Raw genomic sequence first — 15,621 nt, 5'->3', positions numbered from 1 at the left:
GCTGGCTGCATTGCTTTTGGCGGTGATTTGTGGGTAAAGAATGTAAAATTACATTTGATTTAATCTCAGAACTTGAATAAAATCTCATTTCACAGTCTAATGCCACAAGTACATTACACTGCCCCCTTCTTAAAGTTGTTGCGTATTGAGACGAATTTCTTTCAAAGTTTTGGATTGCAAAGTATTGCGTCTTCTAGATTATTTTGTACCATATTCATTTTAAATACTGGGATTTAAGGTGTAAAAGAGATACATTATCATACCAAGTGGTACCAACTAATACAATTCTTGTTTAAAACAAGATTTTTATGGCTTAAGGATACAATTTGGAGCATTAACAAATTGCAAACAGGATTCAAAATTTTTGGAAACCTGATAGGGCAGGGGATAATATTTATTACCGCTTGATCGTTAATCAACAAACTTGCGTGTCTACCTACTAGACCTGGACCGGATATTATTTCAGTATGCATATAGAGCAACATTCACGAAGATTGTATTCTCTTTTCTGATAAAGTAAGTGTAGAGACTTCTGAAAAAGGGCCTTAGATGGCTCCGAAATGTGCCTAGAAAGCGTTTGTAATACCCATACTCTTTTGGGCCGTTCCAGTGCTTTCTAGAGACTCCATAGAGGTTGATAACGCTGGTTCGAACCCAAGCGCGCGCGTTTTTTTTACGCGCACCAAAGAAAAATTTGCTGTGGCTAGCACAGATACCACCTGCGCATGCGCGATTCTGCCCTTTTATGTCTAAAGATATGTGTAAGTACCAAATTGGGTTCCAATTGGTTTAGCCGGAATGGGCGGGGGTTTACATCAGTATAGTTAAATTCCGTAGTTCTAATTTAATAAGCGTGGCGTGTACCTGAAACCATAAAACAATTTTTTGGACAGTAAAAGTTTATTTAAAATTAGAGGCTAATTATCAAAAAAAAATGAACATGTGCGGTTTTAAGGGTTTATTCAAAACGATATGATTGTGGCGGGCTCTGTGACGTAATAAGCCCGACCAATCAGCTCCTAGAACCATTCAGATGTCATAACGAATTGGCAATATTGCAGGAGAATGTCATTTGTAACTTGCGTCACCTGTCACAGCACAGCCGTCTATAATTATAGACGGCTGTAGTCTATAATTATAGACGGCTGTGGTCACCAGACACTTATGTCACTTGTCGTTCACTTTCGCATTAGATGCAGTTAAAGAACATCAAATCCGACAAACGTCAGACCCTCGCACAAGGTTGCCGGCTCACTTCTACGTGATAGGTTGTAGGTTTGTGACGTATTTAGACAGAAGGGTTTCAAATTCGGACTAAAACACAGCTTTTCAATAGTTTTTGGGTTTATTTTACTCGCAAATAAAAATTGAAGACACACGGGTCTTTTCATTTTTAATGTACTTTATGTAGATCAGAGGTAAAAAAATGAAGCCGGGATGCCCCCATTGAGAGTACAGACAGATCGACATCATCGAGATTTTGTTTGATTCGGAGTCCTAGTGTTTCAAAACGTGTATTTCCGTAAAAAAAAGTGGGGAGGGGTGTCATTTTTTACCCCAATGGAATACCTCTCTTACAAACGTGCGGGTGGGAAATGTGAATCGCCGAAATGTATGTACACGCATAACTTCAAAACTACTGCACCAAATTATATAATTCTTTTTTTGTTGTGTATTGTACGGACGTAAGAGAACAATTTTCCTCATTTTAAACCGCAATATAACTAGTAGATGGCACCAAAGCGAGATCTATACTACGGCTCTAGCGAAGAATCCATAACCACGACTTCAGGCCAGAGGCGTAAAAACTGTCAAACAAATCAATTACCTATGCCCGCGAAGGTTTTTGATATAGTAAAACACTCTAGTCCCAAAAGCGCCTCTGTGGCCAAAGTTGGCGTTGTTTTCATGCTTCCAGTGACTCCTAGACAAGCAAAGTTTCTGTACCTTACCTAAGTGCTACCTGTAGGGGTAGGTTCCCTAGGCATGGCAGGCCACCATACAAATGCGCCGTACAGTAGGTACATATTGGCTTTATCACTACAGTGTAAAACCAAATCGAGGGTTCCAACTCTATATATGTATACACAGTGTGTCCTATGTTGGTTGAGACTGCAGTGTATCTCAAGCTGTTTTTAGAGATATAGATTTGCGGTTTTCGCGACCCTGTGCCACTTTTTTGTGAAAACAAACAGAATCATTCTAGCTACGTTTATTGTTTCTGAGATAAAGGGGGGAAGCGAAAAGTTCAACTTTTTTTGGACTAAATCTATCTTACTACCTATGTTAGAAAAATGTAAGAGCAGCCTATTTTAGATATTTTTATGGAAAATCCATCAGTGGCGTAGTAAAAAAATTTTGGAGTAACTGTTTCTGAGATTCAACTCAAACTTGGTATTTTTGAAATGCCCTGTATATCTTCTCTTCAATTTTTTACACTCTTTTTCTGATTACATTGATGTATCACAATCTATACCTACTTTTTTATATGATTATGTACATTGAATAAGTTACCTATAATTATACTTATTCAATGTTATAGCACTGAATATTGGATATTCAATGATTATAGGTATACATATTAGCAAAGAGATAGGTACTCTTTGATATAAGTACCATTTTATTTAAACGTTAGTACCTATTAGCTATTATAGGTACATTATATCAAATCTTTTAAAATTTTGAAACGATTTGCTTCTTTGGTCGGAGATTTTTATTATAGTCTTTGTTACTATACTTAAATACAATAAACAAAACAAAATCTCTATAAATCCATGACCTACTATTTAAAAAACGTAAAAAAAATAAAGTTTTTATTTTTTGTCCATGGCACAAATAAAAAAAAATATAGATTGTGATACATCAATATGTAATCAGGAAAAAAATTGCAAAAAAGTTAACGAAAGATATACAGAGTGTTGCATTTCAAAAATACCTGCAAATACTGCAAGTTTGTGTCAAACCTCAGAAATGGTGGTCCAACATTTTTTACACCCCTGGATTCTACGTAAAATATCTAAAATAGGCAGTATTTACCTTTTTTCTATCTTACATGGAATAACGTCCTAAAAAGTGAAACTTATCTTCACCCTGTATCTTAGAAATATAAAATTAGCTATATTTCATTCTGTTTGTGATATTAACAGTTTCACAGAAAAGTGGCAAAGAGTGTCTATAAACAGCTGAAAATACACTGCAGTATCAACCAAAATAGAACACACTGTACAGCTATAAAAGTCCTGCTACATAATGCCCATAGGCATGTGCGCTTCCTAGGTCAGGCGGCAGTATATGATGATTCCCAAATATTTCTCTGGCGTGGTCAGACCCAATTAACGTCCTTGAATAGTGAACCTATTAACGTCCGCTCTCCTTCTGTTCGTAAACGGCCGAACAACCCCGGTTTTTTCCTGAATAACGAAAAGGCCATGGCTACTGTATCACCTATACACCTGTTCAAGAGCCCCCTTCATGAGCGCTTTCGTTGTGGTTTAGTCCGCGTATGGCGTATGCCTCGTGTATACATACGCAGATACTCTTCATCCTCGTTCAAAGTGTAGGAGAGCTCGTCTTGCCAGGCACCACAGCAGTGGAAGCTAAGGAGCTCATCTCCGTCGTCCAGATTGAAGATATAATGACCCTGCTTCTTCCGAGCAATACCAAAGCCTTCAGCAGCAACACTAATGCCATCCCCCCCCCTCCCGCGTTAGACATTCCCCTCACCGGCCTTCACACAAGGCGTTGAGGAACCGTCTCCATGGACATACCAGCCCTGAAGCATGTTGGAATGGATGTAGTAGTGCTCTAGGCCCAGTACCCCATTTCTTATGTCTGCCTCCACCATTTTTAGAAAAAACGATCATAGGCTAATGGGCCTGTAATCTTAGCCATGTCATATTTGGCACATCCCATAACTCTTATCTTTCTCCAACTTTTGGACCTTCGGGGATATACCCTAAAAGACGGGGAGGCTTTAAAGAGGTGCAACAAATGTAAGACCAGCGACTCCAGGCCCTTCTGTACAAAAGCCGGGAATATCCCGTCCGGTCATGCACTCTTAAATAGGCTGAGCGTGTTGACCGCCCATCTCAGGGAGATTCCTCGGTAAACACACAGGCAGCTACTTTCCAGTTGATAGGGCTTACACCGACTCAGCTCTTTATTTTGGCGAGTCCGAAGTTACGTACTCCCCAGAACCTGGAAAGTGTGTTTCCAGGAGACATGTGAAAAGAAATTGATTATTTTTGTACAGAAGGAAAATGGCTTATAACGGCCAGTAAATTGTATTTCAAAGAAAATACAGGATCCAAGATCTTCAATCTTAGACAATGAAAGACACGTTTGCGAGCTGTGTTGCCTATTTCTAGTACGATAAACCCGCACTTCTAAAAGAATTAATTAAAAATATCGCAAATCTACACCTTCGAATGCGCTCCTGTCTCTTTAGTAAAAGTGCGTTCTACCCCGTTATGAAATTAGGGTTTGTGTGTGCGATAAAAGGGGGTCGGTTGGATTTTTCAAATTTCCGTACATTTGTGCATTTCCTGGTTTTCTGCAAATGCGTTATTGCGCATTGCGCACGAGTTTATCGAAGAAGTCGGTATACCGTGTTGTTGTATGACGTCACGATGTAAATGTCATTTTAGCTTTGGGGTGTGATGGGGATTTGTTGCTAAATGGGTAGCGGTGTTACTCTATGATAATTGACACGTAAGTTTTGGACGGAATTGTTTTTATATCAATTTATATACTCGCTCCTAAAGTACAAATTAAGTGATCAGTGATATAATTCGTAAATCTTTGACGTGTGTGTAGGGCGTGATTTTGACATCTGTCAAAGTAGAGGGCGGTGACGTTTTCGGAGAATTCTCAATTTTCTAAATTATTGAACTGAACAAACCGAGTGTTTTTATAATAATTACAACAAAAGTGCCTTGAACAAATGTGCACAAAAAATTTGCTGGACACCAATTTTTCTACACGTTAAGGTAGGACTTCGCATGCTAATTGCCTGGTTTTTCCGGCCGCCTTTGATTTTCAATTTTCAAGTTTATAAAAGTAGGTTTTTTTTCCCAGAACAATTTGCCCGACATTATCAGTTTTTTTACGAAAATTCCGTTTCACTTTCCCAATTTGCTTTTTTAGATCAATGACTTTTTGCAAGAGGGTGGAGTTCTTAATTTATCTTTCATTTCGTTTTTCCTAATTTAGTGTAAAAATTTTAGTTTAAAAAATCCTGCACGTTTTATTATTATTATCATCGGAAGGAATTTATGAAATAAAGTAAGCCGTTATTGATTTATACGCCTTGTGCGCCTTTATTTATTTTTTTAGTCGCCATAAGAGGCCGGTTGAAGTTGGGGGTACTTTAAATATTTAAATGAACTTAATACGTTTTTTTGGTCATTATTTTTTCTTTTGGATTTTTCAGAGACTTGTCGAAAATTCCCCTAAGCGAATGTGGTATGTAACTTTCTTTATATAAAAAAATATTGAAATTTTATAAATAAAGTAGATTAAATTACGCTATTTGCATGCTCTTTGGCCTTCTTTGATAACGGTTGGCGCTGTTAAGGAAGGCTTGATTTTGAGGCTGTGTAATTTCAAAATTTTCTTTAGTCGTTAAGTGAGGTGTATAGGGTGAATGCACTCCGATTTCGGGAAGAGGACAATAAAACGGGTTCGAGGGAGTCGGGTTGCTTCTAAACGAGCCGAATAAAAGGAAAACGCAATTATATTGCAATCACTTCGTAATTGAAACTCTATAAACGAAAGTCTCAAAAAATCAATGCGCGGCATGTGGGGGATGGGGGCGTTGCCACCAAAATCTATACGATATCAATATCAAAAGTATTGTGCATCGCTAATTCCGAGGCTAATTCTGTTTAAATAGATAACCTATTCATGTTCATGAATTATTAACATTGAATTTGCCTTACCCCAAGTGGGAATCTCATTCACAATTCAGTTCCTAAGTTTGGATTCTCTATTTTCACGTTCAAAGACCCCAGGATATCACATTTTCCACATGTTGGAGTAGGAAAAGTCATACTTATCCATTCTGAAACTTAATCAGAAGTGGGTACAGCTCATTCCTTTATTTGTGTCTACAGGGTGTGACATGTTAAGTTTGTCGATAAATAAATTGAGTTAAAGGGGAACAACACGAGGATATTTTTTTTCAAATCAAACTGAGGGTTTGACCCTCTTTCGTTGGTGAGCTACGCCCAAAAATGATGTAAAATTAGCACATCATTATCTAATTTCGCCTTTGCTAAAATTGCGAGTAAATCATTTCAAATAATCACAGTCCAAGGAATGAGACGCCCCATTTTTAGCGTATGTTCCTTGCAGACACTTTCTCTGTCCGTCCGTCCGAGCTCTTACAGTTTTCATTCTGTTTACATAGTTCGGTAGCTTATAGCCCCAACACCTGAGCCAAGAGAGATCTTGGCGATTAATGTGCGCATGCGCAAGCTGCGCAATGTCAACTTTTTTTTAAAATTTTAACCATAGATGCATCTAGTAAAGACAAACATATCGCATATGTAAAAATCAGTTGTGTGCATGCGCAGACTGCGCAATATCAACTTTTTAATTTACTTGGATGTTTTTTTTAATTTTAACAACAGATGCTTCTAGTACATCGTATACATTGCATAGCACAAATCAAAAATCGAATGCGGGGAGTGCGTATGGTAAATTGTTAAACAATAAAAGTGCTTGTGTCCATATAGTCTTTCGGGAAGTATTTCTCTGTACATGGAAAGTGCGAAGATTTTTTTTCTTGTTTAAAAATTCATCACATGTTTATAGAAAATAAACCAAAATTTTAATTTACAAACATCCTCGGATTTCAACCGACTTTGCCACCGGTGTACCCCCACTGGTTCTGTACCTTAAAATGTACCGTAAAACTTCAGAGATTCTAGAGGTGTTTTTGAGATAATTTTCGAAAGATTTTTAGAAATTCTGGTATACGATTCTTCTGGGGTGTAAAAGCTTTGTAAGTAAGCGTAGGGTAACGTAAATTTAATTGCGTTATTTATTTATGTCAAATTAACTAGATATGTATAGATATCACCGCCGTTTTGTTAGCATACGCCGTTTTATAATGTTGTACCCGAGGTTTTACCGTACAGAATTTCTTTTTTTTTGTTTAATTGTTAAGAGAGTTGTTTTTAGGTAATGATACGTAAAACGTGTAAAATACAAAAAAAGAGATTTGATTCGGCTCAAAAAAACACCAATATATCGATTGTCAATTTTAAAATCAATTTCATCGTATAGGTTGGTAAAAATGCTTCGCATTTTAAGACTTGATTAGCGTGAGTTTTTCTTTTCTTTACGTTTGTCTCTTCATTTTTTCGGTGTAATATATACCTATTTGATTTTGGTATCTCATTTCGTTCCATGCTATAAATGGCATACGACTCTGTTTTAATTGTACTTGATCATTTACTTAACATAAATAAGTCGAGTTTTGAACATGCGCAGTACCACTTTCTGCGTAGGTATGCATTTAGTTTGCTTTTATTAGAGGGATCTACCATAGAAATTTGGATTCAATTGCTCCATATATATGAAAGTTGCGTTTTGCGCATGCGCATAGGCGATTGGGAGGGAGGGGGGGGGCAACGGCCGAATGTAGGTGACACCCAATTCCACACTTGTATAGGGCTGTTGACACATTGCTCGGCTTCGCCTCGCACAAGACACATTTCAGGCTTCGCGCATTTACACAAATCGAGGAGTGGTGCGACCCGCTGCCTCGGAAGCGCAATGGATCTGCAAGGTCAACGCCCAAACCGCAGCGGAAGGGGATGGGGTAGTGCGAGCCCAAATGGCCGTCGATTCTAGAGTACAATCGATCGATATAGGAATCCAACGTAAGAAACGGCATCGTTCTGGCCCTCGTAGTTTTCGAATAAACGCCACAGTAAGAGGAAAGTGCCATTTATGAACAATTTGGGGGATGAGAGGGAGGTGCGACTCGACACCTCCGAAGCCAAATCGAAAAGTGCCCACTCCCTAACGGCTGCGGATTGCGAAAGTACCAACCCCGTATGTGGAATAACTTCCCGCCCGAAAAAGTGGGGTTTTCGCCTCCTACGGCAGCCCCCCGCGGTGGGGAGGGGGGTATAAAACTTCCTACCTCACCTTACGCGCCCAAAATTTAGCGGAAATACTAAATTATAGGGAAACATGGATTATGGTATAGACACGTATTTCCGTTTTGCAGTGTAACGTATCACATACAGGGTCGCTGATAAGTCAGGAAACGGTCGATTATCCGGAAAAATATACAAGATATCAAAATGTTACACACACATTTTAGGGTTTTTTAAGATCTACTAGAAAGTAATAATTGTATTATACAGGGTTACCCATAAAATTGTGGCACACCAATATTGAATTTTTAAATGGAACACCCTGTATATTATTTGATATTTCAGTTTTTCCTTCAATTTTAAGAATAATTAAGAAGCTGTACCCAAAGTCAAACTCTTTCGGGTTAGCGAATTTTGAAAATAAACGCTCATCAGTTTAGAAACGGTCGAATATTGGAGAAAATATACAAGATGTCAAAAAAAAGGTTATACAAAAGTTTTGGGGTTCTTCAATGTCTACCGAGATGTCTACTATGGACGTCGCTATGGACTAATCATTTTAATTATACAGGGTTAGTTATAAATGCGTGCCACACCAAAATTGAATGTTTTTAATGAAACGCCCTGTATATTATTCGATATTCCAATTTTTCTCTCAATGTTAAGCAAAATTTGTAAGAAGCGTAAATTCAATCTTTTCCGGGTTACCGAGTACTAAATCCGGGTTCGGATATGGAAATTTGTAAATGTATAAGGAGTAGAACAGTTTCTGCTGAAACCCCGTTCACTTAAAAATAAAGACAAAATAAATAAAATAAAGAAATGGCCGATGCGCCGATATTTTATCGTTATCGGCCTTCATACATTGCGATATCGGTATCGGTATATTCTGTTAGAAAAATGTAGTGTAACGTCAATTTAATTACGATATTTTCAAATTAATTATTGATGAATTTATACCTGGGCTTAATATTAACAATTAAACTTACGTGCGGGCACATTTTTAATAGGAGCGCGTATTTCGCTATTTATCACTTCGACATCGATGTCAGGACTGAGTCTAAACACCTTTAGATTTGCTCAGATTTTGCTTAGATCAATTTCGAATCAGCATATCATATTTTATAGAGAGTGAGGCACACCCGCTTTTATTCTTATTCTTATTTTTAAGTTAATAGCATGGGAAAGTGAGAACCGATGAGTTTGCAGTTCTTAAAGGATTCTAGCAATGGCTTTTCTAAGTATGATTGGTCTGAAAGGACAAAGCTTAATGGCTGAACGAATAATAAATAACCGCGAGCACCATTTTGGGGCGTGTTAAAAAATTAAAAAATAGTAGTGATGCGTCCAGAAAAGTTTCAGAGAGGAGATTCAACGCGAAGTCTTGCAGGCCGTAAAAAGAACACGAGGAAAATTACCGGCACACGTCCCGTTCTGGAATAAATAAAAAAAAATGGTCACGTTATCATGAAGGGCATGGAACGTTTTACAAGCGTCAATCGTCAGTAGACTCCAACATGCCTGTACTTCATTCCAGCAGTCCCGTGGATGAAGAAAACTTCCATAACGCAGTTTTTTCTGTACGCTTTGGACTGCAAGCGTAATTTTTACATAGAAATTAAAAAATGTCGAAAACTGTTAAATTTACCGATATTTGAAACTACCTTGAGAATGTTATTGGAAATATAGAATTAAAACAATTTCCCACCCGGTTTGGGTCGTGACCTTGGACTGCCCCAAGGTCGTGGTGTTGGATCAAGGTTGTGGTTTGGAGTTTTCCGGTTACGTAACTAAGGAGTTACTTTCCTTTATGATGCAAGGTCGTACCCTGGGATCTCCTCGGCGAAAAAAGTCGTCTTGGGGAAGAGGATTCTCCTGTTACATATCTAAAGAGGTGACCTTGTTTTATGATGCAAGGTCGTGATATTGAGATGTTCCCGAATAAAATGTCGTGGCCTTAGTGAAGGGACTTCTCGTCAGTCTAAATACTCTACAAAATAGTTAATATGCCAAAAGGGTACATTTACATTCGAAATTTTATTTACCGCACTTCCAAGTCGTCATATCTTAAATTTTATCAAAATCGGATGCATATTTTTGAAGATAGTGTTAGGGATGCCAAAACGGCAACGCTACTCTTATGAAATGACAAATTATTCATTTCAAATTTTACAAAGAGAAAACGCAAAAGCGTTCAAATAAAATAAAGAAAAAGTTCACAAAAAGTAATCGCCTGCGAAAGGATGCACAGACAATAATATCACTATAATGCGTAAACTTGATGAGAGATTAGTAAAACTGATAATACACTAATGTTAGGAACGTGGTTTTTTTCCAAACTTATTCGAAAAACAATAGGTTTTCACTTTAGGAGGATATTTTGAAATACTTTTCAGAACTTTTAAAAATTTTCGTGTTTTAATTTTAAAGTTCTAAAAAAAGTTTATTTAAAATTTTCTGTCTGCTAAATCAATTTTTAGATTTTGGAAGATATTTGAAATAATTTTCAGAACTTTATAGGCTCTATAGCCAGGCCGATAAAACTAGACAAAAATTAAGAATTAATCTTCTCGGCGTATAAAATTAAACCCCAAAACTTTTACAAGTTCTGAAATATCGCTCTCAAATATGGTCCTAAAATTAAAACCCCCGCGGTCTCGCCGTTCCAAAACGAAGGTCTCAACCTGAACACTCACTTCCTCGGCACATAAACTCGTTTCGCGACCCTCCGCGATTTCCGAAAACCGGAATAAGATTCGCGTCGCCGAAGCTACGGAGCTACGTATTTTTTTTCCAAATTTTTTTATTATTTCGCTTCTTACGGCAGCTATCCCGATGGTCGCCGGAGGAATTTGCTCAACCGCGCCAAAAGTTTCCCCAACTATCCCTACCTACCCGAGCCGGCGGATCGACGCCCTAAGTCCAACCGTATGGGAGCGACGAATTCGTGCGTGTCCTGTACATTTTTGGTCTACAGATTTCTCAGAATCGAAACAAAATGGTTTAAAGAACGTCTAATAAAAATTTCATCAAAATCGGTGCATTTTTAAAGAAATTAAATATAAAAGTCGAGAACTTACCTGACATGTATTTTTATTTTTGATTTTTACCTTTTTGCTTTACTTGAACGCTTGTGCGCTTTCTTTATAAAATTTGAAATGAATAATTTGTCATTGTTTCTTTGCCCTTTGGCGTCCCTAACGCTATCTTCTGAAGTCTTCATCCGATTTTGATAAAATTTGAAATATGATTAATTGGAATTAAGCTAAATACGATAACAAATGCAAACGTTCTCTTTTGGGCTATCTTCACCAATATCACGCCTTAGTTACAGTACTGGGTTTCCAGAAAACCTAGGCAAATCCGTTAATTCCAACCTGTTGTGGTTGCTGAACAAAAATATTAAAGCTGAAACGCAAACTTCCCCTTCGATGACTTCGGGTTTTGGAAAAATGTAAGAAGGAAACTCTCAAATAAAACGGTACAACAAACCCCCAAAATTTAGTGGTCGAAACGTGCCGTATTTCCGAAAAAGTAAACTGCTAAGGCCGGCCATACACGTTGCGGTAGACCGGAGAGGTATACCTGTACAGGTAAACCGGAACGTGCGTGCTAGCTACTTCAGGCAAACCTGCACAGGAGACCGGAGAAGAATCGAAATTCAATTCTTTTTACCTGCATAGTTGTGCTCACCTGTCCTTTACGTATGTAGGTATACCTTTCCGGTCCACCGCAACGTGTATGGCCGGCCTAAAGAAAAAACAGTCCATAACCACTAGTGGTCTCCTAAACACTCCCCTGATATTTAACCACATGTGTAAGTGTAAGGTACAAAAGTGAAATGGGCATTTCCGAAAGGCCTTGGGTTGCTAGGTTACTAGGAAACGGTAATTTCTTAGCGGACTGGGTACACTCCCGGCCCTGAAAATGTTACTTTTATGTAAAATCTAAAAACAATGAGAGGGCAAGATGCTTAAAAAAATTCATAAATAAAATACAACTCGTACTACGTAATCGCGTGATCGGTCTTTTAAATTGTAGGGTGAGTTGCCTAAAGAATAGAAATAACTTCCGTATATTGCGTTACACAAAAATCTCTCAATCAATAAATCGTAATTAACTGGCAAGTCCAAGTTATACGAGAACCCTTCAATTATTGGAACTATCTTAAAAAAACACTGTCGAAATGGGAAAAGGGCGTTAAAAATTCCCAACGGCGCGGCGTACGGGAACTAATTAATTTTCAGTTCACAGTATTATCGAAAGTTCAATCAACTTCGAAATTGAATTTAAAACGTCGAAACTTGAAGTGAATTTTTTTTTCTAATTTAAACGGGCGTGAAATTACTTCCTTCAAATTCTCTCGCGGATGCCATTTTTTCTGAATTATCGCATGTACTGTTAACATTCCTGGATGATGATAACCGCATCCGTTTGACTCTGTCTGGTACCCGGTTTATCAGTGAAGCACCTTCGGATGATGGTCTCGCCAATTGTTCGAGAATTATTTAGGTCCCGTTTATTATGGGAAAAGGGTAAGAAGGCGACAATATTCTACGCCCCACGCATGCGGTTACTTACTAGCGTAAAATCAATAACTCAAGATTTATCTATTCTGTCTAGATGTCTTCGAAAGCATCATTCCGAAACTAATTAGGTGACTTTTGCCAATATACTTGACAGTTTAAAAAATTGTAGCCCTAATTGTTCATGTTAATCAACGTCACTTCGAAAGACGAATGTGTCAGAGATGGCGCTGGCTTGTAAATTTAACAATGAAAGTCGCAACGATACTCCTTTTTTTCGCATCTACCACTTGATTAACACGACGGCAAAATCTTTTAGGCTTTTTTTATTTATTCATTCTGGATGATTACCCCCACCCGTAAACCGTTTTGGTAATTCAATTTCTCGGTTCTTTGGCATATTTTAGCGCTTTTTCCAACTCTTTGGAAGGCGCTACTATGGCCACTTTCTCCTCGACTTTCTCCGTCCGTCCGTCCGTTCAAGGCCTTAACTACTACAGTTTTCAAGATATTTAGTTCGTTCTTTTGGCATTCGGTAGCTTATAGTGTTGGCAATAATAGTCATAATACTCGCTCTTACGTTGCACAACAATTTATTGAACTTCTTAAATCACCAGATCGCACTCCTACATTCTGTACACAAGGTTTAACTTACATGCTCCTAAAAGACAACAATACACAAGACCCATCTAAATATAGACCAATTACATGCCTTCCTACAATATAGAAAATCCTTACATCATGAATTACAAACAAAATATACCAACACTGCACTGATAACAACATTTTATACGAAGAACAAAAAGGGTGTAGCGGTGTACCAAGTAATCCAGAGGCTGTAAGGAGCAACTCATTATAGACTCCGTAATACTATTGAATATAAACACTACTTGAACAATCCAGACAAGATTGATTACATTGCATTCGATTGAGTACCACAGTCTTGGTTACAACAAGTACTCTCAAAATACAAAGTCAGCAACAATATTACACAATTCCTCAATTACTTAATGTCATGTTGGAACACTACGTTGACACTTAGGTACACTGAACGACATAAAACTATCACTGACTCAGTACAAATTAAAAGAGGAATGTTTCGAGGCGATTCTTTAAGTCCGGTTTGGTTTTGTCTTGCTCTTAATCCACTTTCATATTTGTTAAACACTACTCACTTTGGGTACAATATTAAACATAACCACGAAATACATCACAACTGTTTTACATGGACGATCTGAAATTATACTCTCTTCCACAAGCATAAAACTTAATCACCTTCTACACATCACCGAAACATTTTCACGTGACATACAAATGGCCTTTGGAAGACACCATACTACAAATACACTCCACAGATAATACTTGAAAACAACACACATAAATTATATTGGGACAGGACACTACTCACAGACAAAACTATCCACAATAATAGACCAGATATTACACTTATAGATAAAACACAAAAATTCATTTGTATAATAGACAAAACTAACATTGACTAAAACACACGCAGAAACACCGCAAAGACAAGTATAAATTGTGCACAACTCTTGTGCAGATAAAGCGCATTTTTTATAAGGTAGTAGCATACTATATTTATCGATATTTTCTTTCTTGATAGATGATTAATGGGGGAGGGGGCTCTTTACACATACACATTTAAAGATCGCTTGACATACAGTCAAAATCTACGCTATATACTGATCAAGCCCTTACAGAAATTCTCCGAAATATTGCAGTTTCCCTTTGTAGGTAGGTACCTTCCCCCAACATTTTCGAGATATTCACAATTAATAGTTTTTACATCGCCGGTAGATTTGTCTCGTCCAGACGTTCTTACTGCCCTTTAAGAGTGCTCCCCTCCGACACTTCGTTCTGCGGATATTTGCACTAAAAGTTTTAAGATTACCAATAGAAATGTCTCGTACAGACAATTCATTTTGCTTTTGTGGATACTTCCCTCCGACAAACCGCATTCGAGATATTCGCTCTAAAGTTTTAACATCACAAATAGAGGAGGACCACTATGGTTGGTATTTTTGCTAATTTTGATTAGAAGTCAGAAAGTAGGGCGGTAGTTGGTAGACCACAATTTCTTTTGTCGAGACCTTTAATTGGAATACCATGAAAGATAAAATTAATTTTACCCCCCACCGTCCTCCCCCCGACCACCTACTGACCTCGGAAATGAGTCGCGCAGGAAAGTTATAGTCGAGGTTATAGTTTATACAAACCAATTCATTTCGGTGAGACCTTTCATTAGAATACCATGAATAATAGTAATAATAATAATAACAAAACAACATACCTAATCGACATCAGCATACCAAACGACGACAACATTCATAAAAAACACCAAGAAAAAATTGAAAAATATACACCCCTCGCACAAGAAGTCCAAAGAATATGGAAACAAGATAAAGTTTTAATACTTCCCTTTATAATATCTGTCACAGGTCTCACACACATCACATTTACACCAAACCTACAAACACTACAACTACCACCACGCACACACACACTAGCACAAAAATCCGTTATCCTCAAAACATGTAATATAGTGCGATCTTTTCTACACTGGCAATAAAAACAACAATAGGTATCAGTGGTACTTGGTGTTCACATCCGTCCATTGATGTAACTCCACAAAAGTGAGAAATAAAAAAAAAATAATAATAATAATAATAATAATACAGTTTATTGTCCTACAGACATTTCAATCCAATTATAGGACAAAGATAGCATTATAATAGGTAGTGTACATAAATGTGAAATAAATCTAATAAAAAAAAATAATATAATAAGATGAAGGGTAGAACGTGTATCCCCCCTCCCTTCCCCCCATTTTCAAAAATGTTACTTGGTATGTGTATGAAATTCTGAGACCAATTGGTTGCCGCATGTAAAAGTTTGGACCATTCCTCTAAAAGTAGTTCAAAACCACAGAAGTGTGTCCGGACGGACGGAGGGAAAAAACGCAAGCA

General features: G+C 37.6%; 1 protein-coding gene across 4 annotated transcripts in view; it reads left to right on the top strand.

The window, feature by feature from the left end:
• The first annotated feature begins 4,607 nt into the window (after positions 1-4,607).
• The window catches only part of LOC116177673 (protein alan shepard), a 148,760-nt gene continuing 137,746 nt past the window's right edge, over positions 4,608-15,621 (top strand). The window contains exons 1-2 of one of the 4 annotated variants that reach the window (XM_031496707.1): positions 4,608-4,988; positions 5,432-5,463. The gene's annotated coding sequence lies outside the window, so the exon portion shown is untranslated. The remainder of the gene's footprint in view (positions 4,989-5,431; positions 5,464-15,621) is intronic. The other 3 variants (XM_031496709.1, XM_031496708.1, XM_031496711.1) reach the window with 3 other exon arrangements.

Source organism: Photinus pyralis, unplaced genomic scaffold (genome assembly GCF_008802855.1).
Source record: "Photinus pyralis isolate 1611_PpyrPB1 unplaced genomic scaffold, Ppyr1.3 Ppyr1.4_LG8, whole genome shotgun sequence".
In the NCBI taxonomy this organism is placed as follows: domain Eukaryota; kingdom Metazoa; phylum Arthropoda; class Insecta; order Coleoptera; family Lampyridae; genus Photinus; species Photinus pyralis.
The sequence above is the reverse complement of the archived record's forward strand: the minus strand, read 5'-3'. Positions and strand labels throughout refer to the sequence as shown.